The 21,558-nt window shown below is 34.0% G+C and overlaps 1 protein-coding gene across 4 annotated transcripts in view; it reads left to right on the forward strand.

Moving 5' to 3' along the window:
- The first annotated feature begins 686 nt into the window (after positions 1-686).
- LOC110650481 (uncharacterized) overlaps positions 687-21,558 on the forward strand; it is a 149,179-nt gene continuing 128,307 nt past the window's right edge. For 2 of the 4 annotated variants that reach the window (XR_009142521.1, XR_009142519.1), the window contains exons 1-6: positions 689-1,433; positions 4,106-8,948; positions 9,087-9,239; positions 9,530-9,659; positions 10,042-10,163; positions 10,264-10,375. The gene's annotated coding sequence lies outside the window, so the exon portion shown is untranslated. Of the gene's footprint in view, positions 1,434-4,105; positions 8,949-9,086; positions 9,240-9,529; positions 9,660-10,041; positions 10,164-10,263; positions 10,376-20,122; positions 20,302-20,369; positions 20,806-20,900; positions 21,055-21,200; positions 21,354-21,558 lie in introns of those variants that run through there. The other 2 variants (XR_009142520.1, XR_009142522.1) reach the window with 2 other exon arrangements.

A 21,558-nucleotide genomic window follows, 5' to 3' on the forward strand; every position in this document is an offset into this window, starting at 1 on the left:
TTACTAATATATTAGCATGTATGAGTGACACAGTAATTATCTTTAATACAATTATCGCTAAAGATATTTTAAGATAATAATTTAATTTTAATATCTTTAATTTCAATAGATTCAGGATATTGTGCTCTTATCCAAAAGTATTCATCTATTATTTTATTATATAAATATCTTATCTGTTTATAATAAAAATATTAAATCTACTAATAAACTTATGTATTCATAAAAGCATCTAAAATTGTGAAATATAGAATTTTTATACTAATTTCAATTTCTTTTACTATTATCATATATTTATAATTTTTATTTAATTTATAAATTCTCAAATTGTAACATCATAAAATTTCAATTTATCAATTAGATGAAAATGAAAGTTATATTTCTTAAATAATAATGCATGATATATTTTGAAATTATTATATTTTCTAATTTATAAATAATTATTCTGTTACTTAATTAATAGAATATTATTAAATTAAAAATTAATATTAACTTTCACTTATAAAAAAATTAAAAAAATATAAAAATATTTAAAAAGAATGAATAAAATAAATTTTAAATTACATAAATTTTAATTAAATTTTACAATTTAAATTAATTTATAAACAGTAAAATTAATTTTACAAAACATAATTAAAATTTATTTAAAATAAATTCTATGTTTGCAACCGATTTGAACAAAAGATTATATGTCAAATTGCCACAAGGGATCCCTACCTACCGTTTTCGTTGTCTTAAATTCCAAACCTGTTTTCATTCCAAAACCCCTATCTTCCTTCTTCTTCCATAATTTTTTTTTTCTTTCTATGATAAATAATTTCTCTCTGGTCTCTGCACCAGTTTATCTCTCGTTCTGTGGTCATCTCTCGTTCTCGGTTCTTTAGCCATGGGACGTGGTAGAAAGCAGCAGCTACCGGAGTTAACCCTTGATATGTCGACGGAACTGCCGGAAACCGACGGCAATTCCCCGGAGTGTTGTGGATCCAAGTCGGAGCATGGGGCGGCGATGTTTTGCCACAGGACGCAATCTTCGGAAAATCAAGAACTCTACAGTGTAATCGGCGACGTAAACCGCGATAAACCACAAGGAATTGAAGAGAGTGGGACGGAAATTTATGGTTATGTGGAGGAAATTGGAGGTGGGGTTATAAATAATAAATTAATTATTGAGGTTGGGGAAAAGAAGGCGGTGGAAATTGAGGAGAAATGGAAAGATAGTGGGAAGCGGTGAAAAATTGTGATTCTGGGAAGGACGGAGGTAGTAGTTTGGGGAAGAAGCGTGGTAGGAAGCCCAAGAAAAATAAGGAAATATGGCATGTTCAGGATGCTGAGTGCGCGCCTGTTGGACAGAGTGGTGAAAAAGTGGAAAAGGTTGAAGGCGAAAGCCCAGCGAATGGTCAGACGATGAAAGAGAATGGTCCAGCTCGCCGCTTCTGGTTAGTTACCTTGGTGCTTTTATTATTTGGAATTCTGAGATTAAGTTGTTTGGTTTTTTTTTATTATTTGTAATTCTGAGATTGAGGTGTTTGGTGCTTTTACTGTTAATTTTAAATAAGACTATGAAATCCAATTATGAAATCCAATTACTCTATGATATTGTGATTTGGAGACTTTAGATCTCTTTACAATGAGTTTACTGTATATATATATATATTTTTTTTAAATTTTTTATGGCTGTTTGGTGCTTTTATTATTTGGAATTTTGAAATTAAGGTAAGGAGGAGTGTGAGGTAAAGAGGTGTTTGAAATAGAAACTCTAGCTATTATAGCAATTCTGAGTGGTGAGAACAAATCCCCCATTGAAAGCCAGCACGTCGCGAGGAATAATAGGACAGTTCATGCACTTGAGCCCATTCTGGGCCTAACTCAAAAGTATTTTGCCCCCTAGCTAGATGAATTTTTCTCTCTAATGGGTCTAATTCGTGCACCATGATGCACATTTATATCCCCAAAAGTCCCAACAGCCCTTCTTAAAACCAATTACAGGGGCTTGGCTCTCTTTCCATGATTTATATGTCTCTGCTTTATTTCTCATTTCGGTTTCTGCAATACTTGAACTAAGACACTTTTAATGTGAAGTTAAATATAACAAAGAAATGTCATAGAATTGCTCGTAAATAGCCCTGTCTTACTATAGTATAGTCATGGTCAATATAGTATGGTGGTATAGTCATGGTACCTTCTGTTTTATTATGTTATAAGAGCATGTATTTGACAGCTCGGTGTAAACAATTCTATGGCTTTGCCTTCTGGATATGAAATGATACTTTTGTTTATTCCATTAAAGGCATTGTTATATTGGCTATGGCTAGATGATGCCAGATTCATTTGAATATTTTGTATTTTGTTCTTTATGTGAATGCAGCAACTTTATTTAGTTGAGACTATAAAATGGGTTTCAGACTTTCAGTTGGGCACTGAAATTATAAATCAAAACATATGCTAATTACTTTATTTGGTTGCAGGCGAAATTCTTTGTTTGATAAAAAATTTCTTTGATTTTGTGTTGTTATGAAAAAGAAATATATGTAATTAGTTTCTGAGTAATTAAAATTTTGGAGAGCAGTATAATAGTAATTGAAATTTTGCTTCCTTATAATAATATGCTACATTTGTATAATTTATATTTTGCTTTCTTTTTTTTTTTTCAGAATTTCAAGAGTTATGTCAATCAACAATAGGAGTGTAGTAGTCCATTATTGGCAGAATTTTGAATGATTGAGATTATAAAATTAACAAATTTATTGCTTATTCATGAAAAGTTTAGGCAATATAGTTAGAATTGAATTAAAGATTTTTAGTTCATTTACTTTTTTTTTTTTTTACTACATATTCATTATTATATGTGGTGGATTAGAGGGAATATTTACATTATGATATTTAAAATTTATTATTATTTTAAACTTTAACTATCATATTATTTAACTATGATAATGTGTTAAATTAATTTTTTTGTTATTTTAATTTCTTGGTAGGCTAAAATATTGTATCATATAACAAAAATTAATAATGTGTATAAAAAAGGTAAAATGCTTAAAAAAATTGTATAATTAATTGATTTGACTTTTTAATTATAGAATGAAAATCATTTTGATTGGTACCAAGTTAAGTTAAACACACAAATCATGAAGTGAAAACTCAAAGAAGATTAAATTCAACTGACCGACCAACTAGACAAATTCTTAACAGTCAGAGTTGGATCAGTTTGCATTATCAGATCACATTAATTTGTATAATGATGGGTTGGGTCGGTGATGTGCCACATGATGACATGACATATGAGGGCCCATTTACTAGGTCAAAAAGTAAGCTCATTACTTTTCTTGCTTGTATTCAGAATTAAAAAAGTTGGGCTGGACTTGGCAAGTCCATGGGGCATATGAGATGGGTGCAAACTAAAATGTTTGGGCTTAAGTTAAAATAAATATAATAGGCTGATTATGAAGAAAACAAGCCCATATATGTGTAAAAGACCCCTATTTGCTATTTGGAATTGACCAAGTCAAAGAAATCTGGAGGAGATTGAAATATCTTTCAATTAAGGAAGGAAATAAAGTTGAAAAGTCATCAAATCTCTTCAAATTCGTGCATCACTCTATGGGCAGATTTCTGAAGTATTTTTTCTCAAAAATTCAATATTATTTCCTATTTCGAAGACTATTCAAACTTCCTATTTAGTAACCTTGCTATTTTCCTTTATAGTTCTTGTAATTAGCCTATATAAAGGCCAACTCTTGTAAGCTCAAAGCATTCTGTATTTTAATCAATAGCAAGTGCTGCTTCTTCTTTCTTATCAAATATTATTTGTTTGTGGCAAAGTCTTGACTTTTCACAAAAGTTCCTTGTGTGGCGTCTTTATTGGGATTATAATCTTTGTGACGAGATTACTCTTATCAAATTTTACGTTCCATAGTTATCTTTTTATTTTTGTCTTTTATTACTGTTGCATCTTAAATCATACAATACCAAAAAGAAATCCTTTTTTTTTTTGTTGAAGTTAATTTTGGTGTTATATTGCTTAATTTTTGCTTATTCTTGTTTCTCGATTCATTCCAGAAGAATTTCTTATTTTTTTATAACTAATTAATTTCATTCTTTCCTTCACAAGGCACATCAGTTTGGTATCAGAGCCTTGGTTAAGAAGCACTTTGAAGCCTTTGGAGTGCAAACACGTGAGGGAGTGAACCAACCTGTCCTTTAACCGAGTGAAACACTTAGCGAGTTTGATTGTGATAGCAACATGTCTGATGAAGGAGAGGTGCCTTCACCAGTTTCAAGAGGGCTCATATTGGATCAAGCACATATGCTAAGACTTGAAAGACAGCAGAATGCAATGCAAGAGCAAATTGCTTAGATCACACAAGCTTTGGCAAGACTAGTTGCACTCCAGCCACAGAGAGCGCAATGGTCCTAGGTAGCAAGGGCGTGGTGATGATGATGAAGAACCTGGAGTTGATGAAGGTGCTTATGATCAGCACCTGCCTAGGCATCCACATGGCCAAAGAGACAAAATTAAGATGAAGATTCCAACCTTTCATGGTACCAGCTCACCTGAAGAGTACCTAGAATGGATACAAAGAGTTGACAAAATCTTTGAATATCAGGAATACAGCGAAGCAAAGAAGTGCAAACTTGCTGCCATTGAGTTTGTTGATTATGCAAGCTTATGGTGGGAGAACGTAAAGGCTCAAAGACATAGGAATAGGCTTGATGATGTACAAACTTGGTGTGAGATCAAAAGAATCATGGAGAAGCGATTTGTACCTGAATATTACAAACAGGAGTTGTATATCAAACTCCAAAGTTTGCGCCAAGGTGGAATGTGTGTGAAAGACTAGTTAAAAAATTTGAGATGCTGATGTTGAGATGTGATGTGAGGGAACCACAAGAACAAATCATTGCCCATTTTCTTGGTAGTTTGAATTATGAAATTGCTAATACTGTTGAATTGCAACCATATGTGTTTTTGCAGGATATGATCAAACTTGCCATTAAGGTTGAAAGACAAAGAATGAAAGGTGGATACAAGGGCACTACTACCAAAACATTCACAAAATCCTCTAACACTAGCACCCCACTTACTAGTGATAAAGGTGGCGTGAAGAAGCATGACAAAGGAGAGAGCTCTGCTAAAGCACCCGTTGGTGTAAGGCAGGGCAAGGAGAAGGAAGTAGATCCAGCCCCTCCCAAAAGAAGTAGAGACATAAAATGCTTCAAGTGCCTCGGCCATGGACACATTGCTTCAGAATGTCCCAACAAGAGAGTAATGGTGTTAATGGAAGCCCAATGGGAGCTAGAGAGTGAAGATGAGACTTGCGAAGAGAAAGAGAATCATGAATCATATGGTGATAAGGAAGTAGAGTATGCTGATTTTGGGGAGATGTTAGTGGTCAGAAGAACCTTAAGTGCACATGCAACAAAAGAGGAAGAGCAAAGAGAGAACATCTTCCATACCACTCATGAATCATGTACTATGCCACTTCATTGGCAAATTTGTGGTTGTTTATTTTGATGATATTCTGATTTATAACAGGAGTTTTGAAGATCATCTGAAGCATCTAAGGGCTATTTTTGAAGTTCTATGCCAAGAAAAGTTGTATGTGAACATCAAGAAGTGCACTTTTTGCCACGATCAAGTCACATTCCTTGGCTTTGTGGTATCCAAACATGGCGTGAAGGTGGACAAAGAGAAGGTGCAAGCAATACAAGAATGGCCAGTATCAACTACAATCTCGGAGGTGAGAAGTTTTCATGGCCTAGCCTCTTTCTACAGGAGGTTTGTAAAGAATTTCAGCATCATCATGGCCCTCATAACAGAATGCTTAAAGAAGGAAGAGAAATTTAATTGGAGCAAAGATGCCCAAAACAGCTTTGAACTCATCAAAGCAACACTGACCTCTACACCAATACTTGCATTGCCTGATCTTTCGAAGACTTTTGAGGTAGAATGCGATGCTTTCGGAGTGGGAATTGGGGCTATTCTAATGCAAGAAGGACATTCCATTACTTATTTCAGTGAAAAGTTGAATGGAGCTAGTTTGAACTACTCAACCTATGATAAAGAGTTCTACGCTCTTGTTTGTGCCTTGGAGACTTGGCAACACTATCTCTTGCTAAGAGAGTTTGTTATCCACACAGACCATTAGTCCTTGAAGCACCTAAAAGGACAAAGTAAGCTGAACAAGCGATATGCCAAATGGGTGGAGTTTCTTGAATCATTCCAATATGTGATCAAGTATAAGAAGGGACACTCAAACATTGTGGCTGATGCATTATCTAGGAGATATGTCTTAATCTCTTTGCTAAATACTAAGCTGTTGGGATTTGAATTGATGATTCAACAGCATAAGTCAGATAGGGATTTTTCTTCTATCTATGATTCTTGCAAAGAGAAAGCCTTTCAGGGATTCTACCAACATGATGGCTACCTCTTTAAAATGAAAAAGTTGTGTATTCTCAACTGTTCTATCAGAGAGTTATTGGTAAGGAAGGCACATGGAGGGGGTCTCGCTGGCCATTTCGGTGAAAAGAAGACTTTAGAAGCCTTAAAGGAGCATTTCTATTAGCCAAGTATGATGAAAGATGTACACAAAGTAGTAGAGAAATGTGTGACGTGCAAGAAGGCTAAAAGCAAGGAGATGGCACAAGGGCTGTATATGCCTCTTCCAGTTCCTAATCACCTATGAGAACATGTGAACATGAATTTTGTACTTGGCTTGCCCAGAACTCAAAGGGGCAAAGATTCCATATTGGTGGTTGTTGATCGGTTTTCTAAAATGGCTCATTTTGTTCTTTGCCATAAAACTGATGATGTTTCTCTTATTGCTAACCTTTTCTTTGAGGAAATTGTTGGGTTGCATGGCATTCTAAGAAGTATTATTTCAAATTGTGATGCCAAGTTCCTAAGCTATTTTTGGAAGACTTTATGGAAGAAGCTTGGAACTCTTCCTCTTTAGCACAGCCTGTCATCCTCAAACAGATGGGCAAACGGAGGTGGTGAATAGAACTCTCTCTACCTTGCTAAGAACTCTCATCAAGAAGAATTTGAAGAGTTGGGATGAATGCTTGACCTATGTTGAATTTGCCTACAATTGAAGTGTGCACAGCTCAACTAAGCACTCTCCTTTTGAAGTAGTTTATGGCTTCAATCGAATCACACCAATGGATTTGATGCCAATTCCTATTCAAGAAAGAGCCAATATTAATGGAGAAAAGAAGGCAAAGATGGTGAAGTCTATGCATGAGCAAGTTAGAAAGCTTGTTGAGGCAAAAAATGAACAATACAACAAAAACGTTAAAATGAAAAGGAAGCAAGTGCGGTTTGAACCAGGTGATCTAGTGTGGTTTCACTTGAGGAAAGAGAGATTTCCAAATCAGAGGAAGTCCAAGCTATTGACATGAGCTTATGGTCCATTCCGTGTGGTAGCAAGGATCAATGACAAAGGTGGATTTGCCTGGTGAGTACAATGTTTCTTCTACTTTCAATGTGAGGGATCTTTCTTCTTACTTAGAAGATGATTTTGAGGATGAGGAAAAATTGGATTTGAGGGCAAATCCTAATCAACAAGGGGGAGATGATGTGCCACATGATGACATGACATACGAGGGCCCATTGACTAGGTCCAAAAGCAAGCTCATTACTTTGCATGCTTGTATTTAGAATTAAAGAAGTTGGGCTGCACTTGACAAGTCCATGGGGCATGTGAGATGGGTATAAACTAAAATGTTTGGGCTTAAGTTAAAATAAAGATAATGGACTGATTATGAAGAAAACAAGCCTATATGTGTGTAAAAGGCCCCTATTTGCTGTTTGGAATTGACTAAGTCAAAGAAATCAGAAGGAGATTGAAATATCTTTCAATTAAGGAAGGAAATAAGGTTGAAAAGTCACCAAATCTCCTCAAATTTGTGCATTACCCTATGGGCAGATTTCTGAAGTATTTTTTCTCAAAAATTCAATATTATTTCCTATTTCGAAGACTATTCAAACTTCCTATTTAGTAACCTTGCTATTTTCCTTTATAGTGCTTGTAATTAGCCTATATAAAGGCCAACTCTTGTAAGCTCAAAGCATTCTAAATTTTAATCAATAGCAAGTGCTGCTTCTTTTTTCTTATTAAACATTATTTGTTTGTGGCGAAGTCTTGACTTATCACAAGAGTTTCTTGTGTGGCGTCTTTATTGATATTGTAATCTTTGTGATGAGATTACTCTTATCAAATTTTACGTTCCATAGTCATCTTCTTATTTTTGTCTTTCATTACTGTTGCATCTTAAATCACAAAATACCAAAAAGAAATCCTTTCTTTTTTTTGTTGAAGTTGATTTTGGTATTATATTGCTTAATTTTTGCGTATTCTTGTTCCTCGATTCATTCCAGAAGAATTTCTTATTTTTTTATAACTAATCAATTTCATTCTCTTCTTCACAAGGCACATCAGTCGGTTTGGAAGCAATTTACTTTCAAATTGACCAGTGAATAGTCCTGCCTACTCTTCCTCAAATTTTTATTTTTTTCACATGCTTCCTTTCTATTGCAATTGCTTTTTTCTTTCACACAAAAAGGTAGTTGAGTTTTTCACCTACTTGATTTGACATCGGTATGGGTCCTTTGAGGTTTTCTTCGTCCAATTGGTCACTACCATTGTCTCTACCTTTAATTCTTGGTTCTTCGAGTTTTCTTTTGTTAATCATTTGATAGAAATCTCTTTTTCCTCTGATCCAAGAGTTGATCTTTGCATGCTGATTTTGAAACCACAACCAATCCCCTATAAGAGGTTGGTTGAACATTTTTCTTACCTTCTCATTCTCTTCTCTGCCCTCTTGGTGTTGAAATGGACAATTTTGTGGTGCTGTTAATGGTTGTGTTGCAGATATCGCTCACGGAGGCATTGGATGAGCTCTATAAGAGGTTGGGTTGTTCCATAATTGATGATGGATTGATTCATAAGGTATTTTTTTTCCTTTTTCATTTTTGTTTTAAAAATTGTATTTACTTTCATTTTCTTGGATATCCATGATTTTTATTGGCTGCTACAGTTTCACTTTTGTTTTATTTTGTTTTGTTGGTGTTGATCTGGGAATTAAAGTTGATTTTAATATGGATTGGGCCATACGGAGGAGGTTCGGACTTTACCATGGTCTCTGTTCGCCAAATCGCCAAGTAGGACTTTCAATTCAGACTTTACCATGGTCTCTCTTCACCAAATCGCCAAGTAGGACTTTCAATCAAACAGCAGGAAGTAAGTTTCCATTCTCACTTATTATCTGATCTGAGCTTACCCTTTCTTGCTGTTTGACATTTGGTAATGCCTAGCTGATAATATTAGTTAGATTCAAGTGATGCATATTCAGATTTAGGATTGATTCAAGTTTTTATGCATTAGCTACCTGTTTATATAAATTAGTAATTAAATATAAAAAATACTATTATTTTTATAATTTTATTTGTTAATTTTAGAACATTTTCATTTCTACTTAGCTCAGCCAAATTCAAGCCTTTTAAGATTTTGTCCAATCTCTGTTTCTGTAGTGCATTGTCTGTATGTGTATGCGTGCATTGTCCAAGCAAGGAGCTTTTCCAATGATCTGGCTGTGTTTTATGAGCTGATTGCAAGCTTCTGATCTGAAAAGATCAGTAATGCATCCTCATCTATGATTAGGTACTTGAACTCCCCTTCCTTATCAACTCCTTCATATTCCCCTTGTGGGGTTTTCGTTTCAGATAATTTGACTGCATAGTGATGGTTTGTTCGATCTACTGTCAACAATTTACATTAACATTTGACTAGAATCTCTATTGTTGTTATTGTTTAGTGTGCACACAAACAGATTTCTATTTATATAGCTATAGTTGGTTGGAGTCGGACTAACTCAACTCTTATTTTTTTTAAATTGTGAATTTCTTTTTATTTTCATTAAATTTTAATGGAGGTTTTTTATTTATTTATTTTTTTATTTTTTAAATGGGTAAAAATTTATTGATTGTATTTTTTTTGGTTTGCATCAGCAAGTTTCTGATTCTTGAATTTCTGGATCAAGTAGGGCTTAAACAACTCATCTCTCTCGAAAAAGATGGAAATTATTTGTTGTAAAAGGCTCTGTTCCTTGGCAACCTTGGAGACCTAAGAAGACCCAGGAAATGACAAGGCCTTTGATCACAGGAGGTTTTTACTTCTAACATCATTGGGTAATTTATTTTTTAAGAAATTCACATGACTTGACCATATAATCATGCTTTTCTATCATGAAATTTGTTGGCTACAGATAACCCATCTAAAAAGGGTGATAACCACAAAGAGCAAAGGGAAGAGCTGGGATTAGGAGGTAAACCTAGAGGACATTCAGCTTGCAACACAATGCCCTGCAAAAAGTTGAGGTTTGTGCCTTTAGTTGTTGATCAGGAATGCTTGATTTTGTTGAGTTGTATTATTGAAAGAATATATATTTGTACTTTACCAATGCCAGCTGGAGAAGGCAAAGCAAGATGATGCTTTTTAGATTTGAGTAATATCCTGGGTGGTTTAAATTTTAGGCATTGTTTTTTGAAGTTATTGTATTTTAATCTTTCAACAATATTATTGCATTATATTTCCAAATGCCTTTGGAAACAACCCTGTGCTTTAGTGGCAGGGACCCTTAAGTGTTGTGATCATAAACATCTCAGTTTTGCATTAAGACTATTTCTGAGCCTCTTCTTATGGGAGTCTTAATTGAAGGCAGTGACCAATTCATAACAAAGTAATTGGGGGCACAACTTATATAGATCTTGAATTTCTAAAATGACTAATAAATGAGATTAAAATCAAGAGTATTATTGTTCATGATTGCTAAAATTTTCCTCTTCAAAAAGAAAGGAGTAAAAAGATGTACAGAGTTTGTAGCCTATACCAGTAGCATTATGCATATACTAAACTATAATTAAAGTAGCTTTTGATGGAAGGATATTCAAATTTGGATTTTTTTTTTTTTTAACATTATGCTTTATTCCTTTCCTGGAAGTCATATACAACTCATGTGAAACTATATATGTAAGTTTTTGGTCATTGATATGAAATTTACTGGTCAACGTTTTAGTTTGACTGTCACTCCTTGATATTGATATTGATTCACAACTTTGTATCTCTGGTACAAACTCTCACCACTTTCCATGCTAAGCTTTTATGGTGAGATCTCTTATTCCCATATTGACAATCTGAATCTATTTTAGCCAAGTGGTCGTTATATTTTGAGGCATGTATTAGGTTGTTGAAAATTACTACTTGCTAGCCTACTAACTTTTATAAATTGGGAAAAAAGATAAAAAGAACAATACATAAAGATAATATATCTATTTTATTTTATTTTTCAATCACTATGTAAATGGTTAATGGCTAAAAAATAAAAGTTGTTTTCTTTAATTTATAATTATAATTAATTATTTTAATTTTATCACTTAAATTTTCTAATATTACTATTTTAAAAAAAAAATTGAAAGAGAATTGCTATACTGGCATATATTTTATAATAAATTACTAAAAATCATTTTAGGTTTATCATAATATACCTTCTTGATCCTTTTCAACTGCAACTTTTGTGAACATGAATATGAGTCGTGTGGAGTGTGAACGGAATTGCTTGAGGAATTGTTATTGCTCTTGATATGCAAATGTAGAAATTGCTGGGAAAGAGAGTAGATGTGTGGCATGGGGGAATTAATTAATGGACACAGCAGCGTAGCGTGACTGATCATCTAATATGTTTATATTGGTCCATATTCTAATCTTAATTTATATTTACTAATTTGTTTACTAATTAAATTTAACTCACAATTTAAAAGAATTGAGAGTGATATAATAATGAGTAATTAAACGTTATCATTAATGGGACCATTATTTTAAATGTCATAATTTAATGTACCAGTTAAATGGACTTATTAATATCCCAATTAGCCCTTATTAAAACAGAATTTTTTTAAATGTGGCCATTATTATAGTTGGTCATAAATTAATTAAGTTGATTTTATTTAAATACAAGTGGCTTAAATGGATATAATGATGGAATAGTGGCCCCATAAAAAATGAGCCTAACTAATAATTAGTTATTAATTGTGTAACACCCCAAAAAGATCTAATATACTGTACATATATGATTAATAAAATTTCTGTGAATTTATTCTATTAAGAAATTCATATTTTGAGTAAATTTAAAAACATTTATCTATTATTGTAACACTAAGGATTTGATCCTGAGTGTTTTTATTATGTAATAAAACAAACAAATACTGAAGAATGAAAATGAGTCTTGAGGGTGTATAAAATAGAGGAATGGAGAAACAAGGATGAAAGGAGATATTATGTTATTGTAAGGATGGAATAAATTGAAATTTCACCAAAGCCATTAGATTTATGCCACTTGGCAAACTTCAGTCAAAGTAACAAGAAAAGGAAATGTAAAAAGGAGAGGATGGACTGGAACTCCACTTCCATTTCTAGGATTCATCCCATTTTCCATTTCCAATTTTCTCTTCCTTTGCTACAAGTTATTTCCGTTCATTCATCACACTTAAGCTAAGTTCTTTACTTTGAATTGTCCACTTGTGATGCATGCTGAATGCACCAATTAAAAATACTCTACCTAAGCTACTTGTATGTAGGGTAAACAGAAGTCGATCTCACAGAGAATTAGTATATGCAAATAAGAAAACAGATTTTAGAGACACAAATAAACAAAAAGAACTTAAAACAGACAAAATAAACACCTAATTTATCAAACTGAATTTGCAAAGCAAAATAAAGGAGGGTTTTGATTTGTATTTGCTAAACTACTGAAGCTAAACTAATAATACTAGAATATAAACTAATGCTAATGATAGTTATGAATACTCAATACAACTAGTTTGCAGCAAATTCAGTAGAAATGGTGCATGTAACATATATCAATCATTGACTAAAGATGCAAATTTATTCAATTGAGTAAATTGGTTATAGAAGTTAACAATTTCCTTATCTTTCCTTACAGATTAGATTAACCAAGAAGTGCTCTATAATTAATCCCTTACCATCACACTCAATCTAAGATTAGGGCAGTTTATAATTAAGTTTAATAGTAGCATTAATCATCAGAAAGACATCCCAATTCAAGGTAACAAATTCATTCAGTATAGTTTATTTAACCTAGACACTCATCTTTATCATGAAATAAATTATTATGTGTTACTTGTAGTCAGATTATTCAAGCTATTATGTACTCAAATTATCTTAACTTAGCAATATGTTTTTATACATAATTAATTAGTTGGTCACTCTAACTAATCATACATTCAACATTCATAACATTAACCAAAAGAAAAGTGATACTCAATGTAGAACGAATCTGGATTTTATTATACTCAAATCAATGTCTCATGGTTTCAACTATCTCATGGTAACATGTTCCATGGCTTCAACTATCTCCTTAATAAATTATAAAACTACTCACACATAACTAAGAATATTAAACTTAAATAAATTAACAAAAGAATAGAGAAAAGTATGTTGCCCCTTAAAGGTGGTAAGCTTTTTAGCACATCCTCACTAATGAACTCTTCGAATTCCTTCAACAATAGTTGGACTTCAATGGGATATTGAGGTGAATTTCCAACTTAGTTACTTTTGGCTACTTCGTTTACTATAGCATACATGACCACCATCTCACTACTTTCAGCTTTAAACTTTTCAGCACTCAAATACCCATTTATGGTGCTGGTTGTAGAACTCATAGTTGTCAATTGCTTTACATCTTCCTTAAAAGTATGCAAAGTGTACCTCTTGTTGCCTTTGTAAAAGGAGTAAGTATTAGGCTTTGTCGTATGAATCATATCATGATCAAACCAAGGTCTCCTAACAAGAATGTGCCCAACATCCATTGGTACAACATCACATAAAATCTTCCAAGTTACCTCCCATAGTTAATTTCACCAAACGTTGAGAAGTTGCTGGTATCACATGCCCTTTCTTTAACCAGCCAATCTCGTATGGGTGAGGATGTTTTGTTGTAGGAAGCTTCAATTTGTCCACAATCTCCTTAGATATGATTTTTTTCATACTTCCTCCAATGACCATATCACAAACCTTACCTCCGCAAATAACATCTGTATGGAAAATAACACGTTTTTTGCCTCAATAACAAATTTTAACAACTTGGAATCACCAATGAACATCATAAAGAGGACAAATGAACGGAGATAAAAGCAAAAAGGGCAAAGGACACTTACCTTTCTTCTTGGCTGAAAGAATCACTTTCCTCTCCGTATCTTTTTGTCTTGATTTACTACCAAGGAACATGCTACTCTCTTGTATGAAGGTGGACAATTCGAAGTAAAGAAAAGAACTTAGCTTAAGTGTGATGAATGAACGAGAATAACTTGTAGAAAAGGAAGAGGAAATTGGAAGTAGAAAATGGGATCCATGCTGCACGCCTTCGCACTCCAACATGCACATCCAATTTGCCATATTGTGCCGAATAGACTTGTGCTAAAGTGATCCACTTATTATTCGACTCAACTCTTGATGCTTCCTTGCAATCCTTGCTCAGCTCCTCTTGCACTAGACAATTGTAGCATTCTGACTCTAGCTTTGGTAATTGGACCTAAAGTATCACTCCTGAATTGGGTACTGGAGGATCTCCATCATTCCCCTTCTCCTTAAAAGGATTTGCCCTCGAATCTGGACCCGCATCAATATAAGGAGACGAAAATCTATGTTATATGCATTGTCGTTGATTCTAGCCAGTACTTTAAATGGACCATCACATTTAGGTTGTAATTTAGGCTTACTCTTTACAGGAAATCTCTCATTTCTTAAATGAACCCACACTAGATTTCCAAGATGAAACACAACTTTCTTCCTGCCTTTGTTAGTCTGCACATCATACTTTTTGTTTTTTTGCTCAATCTGCAACTTAATCTGCTCATATATCGTTTTCACAAATTTTTCCTTTTTCTGTCCATCCAAGCTAACAAGTTCTCCAATAGGCAATGGTAACAAGTCTAATGGTGTCAAAAGATTAAAACTATACACGACATGAAATGGTAAAAAACCAGTAGAAGAAATCACACTCCTGTTACATGTAAACTTAATGAATGGTATGCAATCTTTTCATGATTTCAATTATGCTTAATCACAATACACAAGAGAATTGTTGGTGTCCTATTCACTACTTCAGTCTAACCATTTGTTTGTGAGTGACAAGTGGTGTAAAACAATAGTCTAATATCTAACTTATCCCTCAACACTTTCCATAAATGACTAAAAAACTTAGCATCTTTGTCATTCATAATACTCCTAGGAATTCCATGCAATCTTACATCATTAGTCTTATGGCAAGGAATGGAATGTGCCATCTTAGAAAATTTATCCACTGCTACAAATAACTGTGGTGACCTTTCCTAGACCTAGGCAAACCAAGAATAAAATCCATAGACACATCAGTCTAAGGTGTACTAGGTACGAGTAATGGTGTATACAAACTGTGTGGTAAAACTCTAGATTTAGCCTTTTTGCATGCAACACATTTAGCACACACTGTTTCCACATCCCTTCTCATATGTGGCTAAAAAAAAAATGTTCCCTCAAAATGTCTAAAGTTTTGGCCACACCAAAATGTCCTATTAAACCACCAAAATGTGACTCAATCACAAGCAATTCACGAAATAAATAATTAGGCACATATAATCTATTTTCTTTGAACAAAAATTCATCATGTTAATAAAACTTCTAAAATGCAGTCTTTTCACAAGCAACAAACACAATACCAAAATGAACATCCTCAGCATACAAATCTTTCATAAACTCAAAATCAAACAACTTAGCATCAAGGATAATAAGTTAAACCTTATAGACAAAGCATCAGCTATCACATTTTCCTTTCCATGCTTGTACCGAATCACATGAGGAAATGTCTCAATAAACTACACCTACTTGGCTTACTGCCTGTTCAACTTGTTCTATCCCTTCAGATGCTTCAATGACTCGTGGTTAGTATGAATGATAAATTGTTTAGGATACAGATAATGATGCTCCTTCTCCAAAACATGAACCAATGCGTATAATTGCATGTCATATGTAGAATAATTTAGTGCAGCTCCATTTAACTTCTCACTAAAATATGCAATTGGTCTCCTTTCCTGCATTAAGACAACACCAATAACTATACCAGAAGCATCATATTTAATATCAAAAATCCTAGAAAAATTAGGTAAACACAACATAGGAGTAGAACACAATTTATCCTTAAATCAACTGAAATGCATCTTCTTGTAACATTTTTCTTAACAAGCTTATTCATTGGTGCAACAATGTTGCTAAAATATTTCACAAATATTTCACAAATCTTCTATAAAAACTAGTTAATCCATGAAAACTAAGCACATCAAACACAGATTTAGGAGTTTGCCAATCTCTAATAGCTTTAAGCTTTTCCTCGTCAACTTCAATAAGATGTCCACTAACAACATAACCTAAGAAAATAACTTTTTCCATGCAAAATTAGCATTTTTTCAAATTACCATATAATTTCTCTTTCCTCAACACATCAAATACACATCTCAAATGATGCATATGCTAAGTCATGTTCCTGCTATAAATCAGAATATCATCAAAATACAACTATAAATTTTCCAATGAAAGTACACAAAACATGATTCATTAATCTCATGAAAGTACTTGGTGCATTAGTTAGCCCAAATAGCATCACTAACTACTCATATAAATCATGCTTTGTTTTAAATGCAATTTTTCATTCATCACCCTTTTTCATTCTAATCTAACGATAGCCACTCATCAAATCTGTTCATATTGCCTCCTTCAATGTTCTGAACTGTAACTAAGCTTGTGTACTCATCTAGCTTGGCTTTAATTGTCTCTCCTACCGACTTTTCTTGTTTATTTTTTACCCCCCAAGTTTCTGAACTATTCCTCTTGTGTATTTGAAATGATGTGCATAATTGAAGCGGTTGCATAACTAAATATTACTAGAATCTCATCAACCATTAAACAATCCTCTCCATGTGTCTTGATCTTGTTGAGCGTCAGATGAATCATCATCATTACCCCATCCTGTAGGCTGATTAAAGTGGTATGTTAGTTAAGGATGGTTTATAGTATTTGATATAGAAATCAAACTTGCCCGATGGTTGACCAAACAAATTCCACTCCTGAGTTGGTAGTAACTGATGCTCTTCTTTGTCTTGATTCTAATTTTCGTTGTTATCCTTAGTACCAAAGTCTCTCCATGGTGTTGTTTGGCCCTCAGTCGCTATAACTTGTTCTGTCCCCTAGTTAACGGCCTAGGAAACTTCTTGTGTTGAACCAAATTTCATTTGCCGACTGGTGTGTCTCCAAATGGTACTACGAACTAAACCTTTTCTTCTATTGCATTTGGCTTTGATGCCCATATCTTGTGGTTTGTCTCACAGGTGCAACCTTTCTTATTGGCCTCGTCTGCTGTCTATCAGGAACCTTGTAGATCTGCTATTTAGGAACCCAAGTCAGCTTCAGCTTTGGTCCATAATCTTTCTATGTGTGATATCTAGCTTTCTCGATCCCAAAAGTGCCTTTAGATTAATATTGTTGATATTGACTGTTATCACTGGTGGAAATGGGTCCTCATCTATCAACATTGAGCTTACGCTTTTCTCCATGAATTTGGAAACAACTTTGTTGATCTTGTCCTCGACCAAATTTCTGAATGTCCAATAGTAGTTGTTATGATGAGTCCAAACATTGTGGTATTTACAGTAGTGTTTGCCCTTCACCTCTTCTTTGGATGCCAATTTGTCTCCCTATGGAAGAGTAAAACTTTTCCTTTTAAAAAAAAAATCAGAATCTCTTCTGCCCTTGTTATGTCAAAAGAATACTGTTACTGGGGTGGCAAAAAGTTAGAAGAGGCTCTTCTTCATGGTTTTGGAGGTTTTGTCTGTTTACATAAAGCAAGACAGACACAACTTCTCATGTTAGCAAAATCAGTAATATGGGCATCATGAAATATTTCCTAAAAATATGTGTCCATGGAGGTTTTCCTTTTTTGGTTTTCTTCTCTAAGCAGTTCCTCATAACCTATCATTTTCGTAGCAAGCTTAAAGAAATTCTTGAATTCCATGTCTTGAAACTTCTTTCTAAGCTCAATATACAGGCTTCCTTGGGCCAACTTGACAAACTTACATTCAGGTAAAAATTTGCATCTATTGTGCATATTCTTAAACCTAGCAATGTATAAGTGCACAGATCTCTTGGCCTTTTGGTAAATCCTAGATAATTCAGCAATAGATACTTTATGTTCAATTTTATAAAATTGTGTGTAAAATAAGTGCTCTATGTCTTGTCAAGTGTGCACAGTTTCTCTAAGTAATGAAGCATACTGAGAAAAAGCAACTGCTATTACGAAATTGGGAAACAGTTAAGTTAAATGTCAAAATTGTTATAAGTAGTGGGTTCACCACATTGAACAGTAAATCTACCAATATGTTCTAAGGTGGATTGTATGCTATCACCTGAGAATAAAGTGAATTCAGATATCTTGTAACCTTTAGGGTAGGGATTATTCTTATCCATCTAGGTGGGATAAGGTTTGTGAAACTCAGGACGGCCTACCTGTCGAAGGCTAGCAAGTGAGGAAGGTGAGTTTGTCATCAGCCAAGGAACAAGAGAAAACCCCACCATAGGCCTTGGGAGGACCTACGGTGGCGTGGAGGAAGAGGAAAGGGCGGCGCCAATTAGGAAAAAGGAAGGAAGAGGAAGAAACGTGAAGAAAAATGTATTTTTTTCCCCTAAATTTTGACAAATTTTGATGTATCATTAATTTTCGAGAAACAAACAATTGCTTAATTTGATGAAAATGATGTGAAATTATATGATTTTAAGTACCAAAAAATTTATGGTTGATGAATAGTTGATAATTTGATGAGTTTGCATGGAGCTTTTTAGTATCGAAATTTTTTGGGTAACAAGCAGACTTGATGAAACTAACAAATGTGGGTATCAAAATTTTTCGGGTAATGAAAAATTGATAGAGATTGACAAATTAGGATATTGAAATTTTTTAGGTAATGAATTTAATGGGAAAAGATGAAATTTGAGTATCAGAAAATTTTCGAGTGGTGTATCTTTGAAGAAAACTGATGAAATTTGAGTCGGAATATTTCCGGTAACCCTCCTTTGATAAAATTGATATTGTACTATATGATCTTGTTTGTGCCATGTAATTGATGAATGATATTTGTAAATTGAGCCTCTGTGAATTTTTTGAACCTCTGATTATTAAGAAAACCTTGATCACATGTTGAATTGTGACACTCAAAAACTTCTAGATTTTGAGCAATATCTTGATTGTTTGTCTTGATTGTAACTCTTTGTGGTATTGAAAAAATTTAGCACAACAAATTTTTAGAGGAAATGTTGTCAAAATTTATGTAAAATCAAAATCCACCTTACAACATTAATTTCTCACTTATTGCAAAATGGCATTTATTGCATAAATTGACACTTTGCTTTTTATTTTATTTTTTTTGAGAAATTATGGACCAAACTGCATGCAAACTTGACTTCTTGTATTATCATTAATTTTACTGTTTGCCCAATATGGATAAACTATAAAAACATTCTTGCACGGTTGTATCAATTTGACTTTCACTTTATACACAATAAATGTCCTTTACTATTTCATAAACGTCTCCAATTAAATCTTGTACCAATCCACTACTAAATATGCACAAAAACTTTAAGTACTTCACTTCATGGCATCAAAATCTAGTCCATTTATACCAACTCAAACTACAAAGTTTCCACCACAAATTAAAAAATCATGCCACATGATACAAGTAATTAATGCATCCCAAAAGAGCCTTATCTAAAATCCAAGGCTACTTCCAAGGATATTTTAGTAAGGCAATCACAAATCTAAACCTCAAGCCAAGCCATATTGCAATTCAACCTAAATTCCCAAATCCACTTTCAGTCATTCAAGTTTAGCATATAGAGTACACACATATTCTGCTAAGAACTCACTTCTCCTTGTGGCTATGAGTTGTATATTCTCTGCTTGTTTGCACGTCAGCTGGGATATGTTCATGCTGTTCCTCACCTTCCCATTTTATTGTATGGTGGGCCAGCTTTTGCTGATAGGATGAGATGGACTTTAGTAGACGACATCATTATGCGATCAGTGAGATCCAAAAAGCATTTAAACACTTTTCTGCTCGTGACATGCCTACTGGGACTCTAAGCTGTACTCCTGAGTTTTCTGAATGGTGAAAGATATGGGCAAAGACTTTTCTCATTCCCTGATCAGGTATGGCTTAAAACTTCTCTGTTTCTGGCTTGTTTTTTTATTACTAAATGCTAACCATCTCTTTGCAGGTCATGCCTCGAACTCTCCATCACAAAGAAGGCAAAGTCGACTGTCACTCCATCTGGGGTCAAGATCCATATGCCACTAAGCTCTGCCAAGGCTAACACAGCTCCCCGTGATCTCCTTACATTATCAGGCATTTGCTTCCAGGTGTATTCAACTTATCAGAGACTATTGACATTACTGGCGATGATAGTCCAAAATAGACGCCTCGGGCTCTCAGTTGTGAAGCCGCCAGCCACACATTCCTCTTCTGACTTCTGGCCTCTCATCAGTCAGGATGACAGCTTAATAAAATTTGTAGGCGAAATTCATGCTATGTTTTAGGCTGAAGGACTGATGTCTGATTCTACAACTGTTAAGAAGGATCCTATAAAGCCAACTTAGAAATCCAACAAGAGTCCAAGAAAGGATCCTTCTGGCTCTACAGCTGCTGCCTCCCAGGTATCTCCTTAACTTCTTTACTTTTTCTCACCTCAATCAGCTTGCTAACTCTATTTTGTCTGTCTCAAGTCTCGATGATGTCTTTCTTTTTGCAGTCTGCTTTCAGATTATCAGAGTTGTCCACGTTTGAGAGTCCATTGGCCAGATTGGACCTCTCATTCTTGTCCTGCTCTGTAGTTACTTCACCATCTTTAGATCTTGTGCCTGATCCAGTTGGGGTCCATAAAGCTCAGCAGAAACTTTGCCATCTTCTGACTCTGTCTTTAGACCGATTATCTTTTGATGAGCTTGCTCATGTTGATAGCTTTATTTTTTATTTTTTATTTTTTTTTATTTTTTTTTTCAGATTCCTTTATGTGATACTGATTGAGCCTATCTACGCACTCTCCGTACAGATTTGACACATCTCTTCAAGAGCTATCAAGGAGTCACTTGTGAGAATAGCTTCTTGGAACAACAATTAAAAGAGTTCTAAGATTGCAAGACAGATTGAACAGGCAGAAGCTGCCATTCTTGCTTACAGTGACACAACTGCTTAATTCAAAATTGAACTCCATGTTAGTAGTATGCCCTAGAGCATATCATTTAATATATATCTTGTACATATTTTATTAATAAAAGGCATTTCCACTTTTCCATTTACATAAAATATTTATGTGTAATAGAAAAGGTCCATTGATATTTTGTTAGAAATATTATTCTTAAGTTGTTAAGAATATGAGTGACAATATTTCTAGCACGAAGTATCATAAA

This window comes from Hevea brasiliensis, chromosome 13 (genome assembly GCF_030052815.1).
Source record: "Hevea brasiliensis isolate MT/VB/25A 57/8 chromosome 13, ASM3005281v1, whole genome shotgun sequence".
NCBI classification, from domain to species: domain Eukaryota; kingdom Viridiplantae; phylum Streptophyta; class Magnoliopsida; order Malpighiales; family Euphorbiaceae; genus Hevea; species Hevea brasiliensis.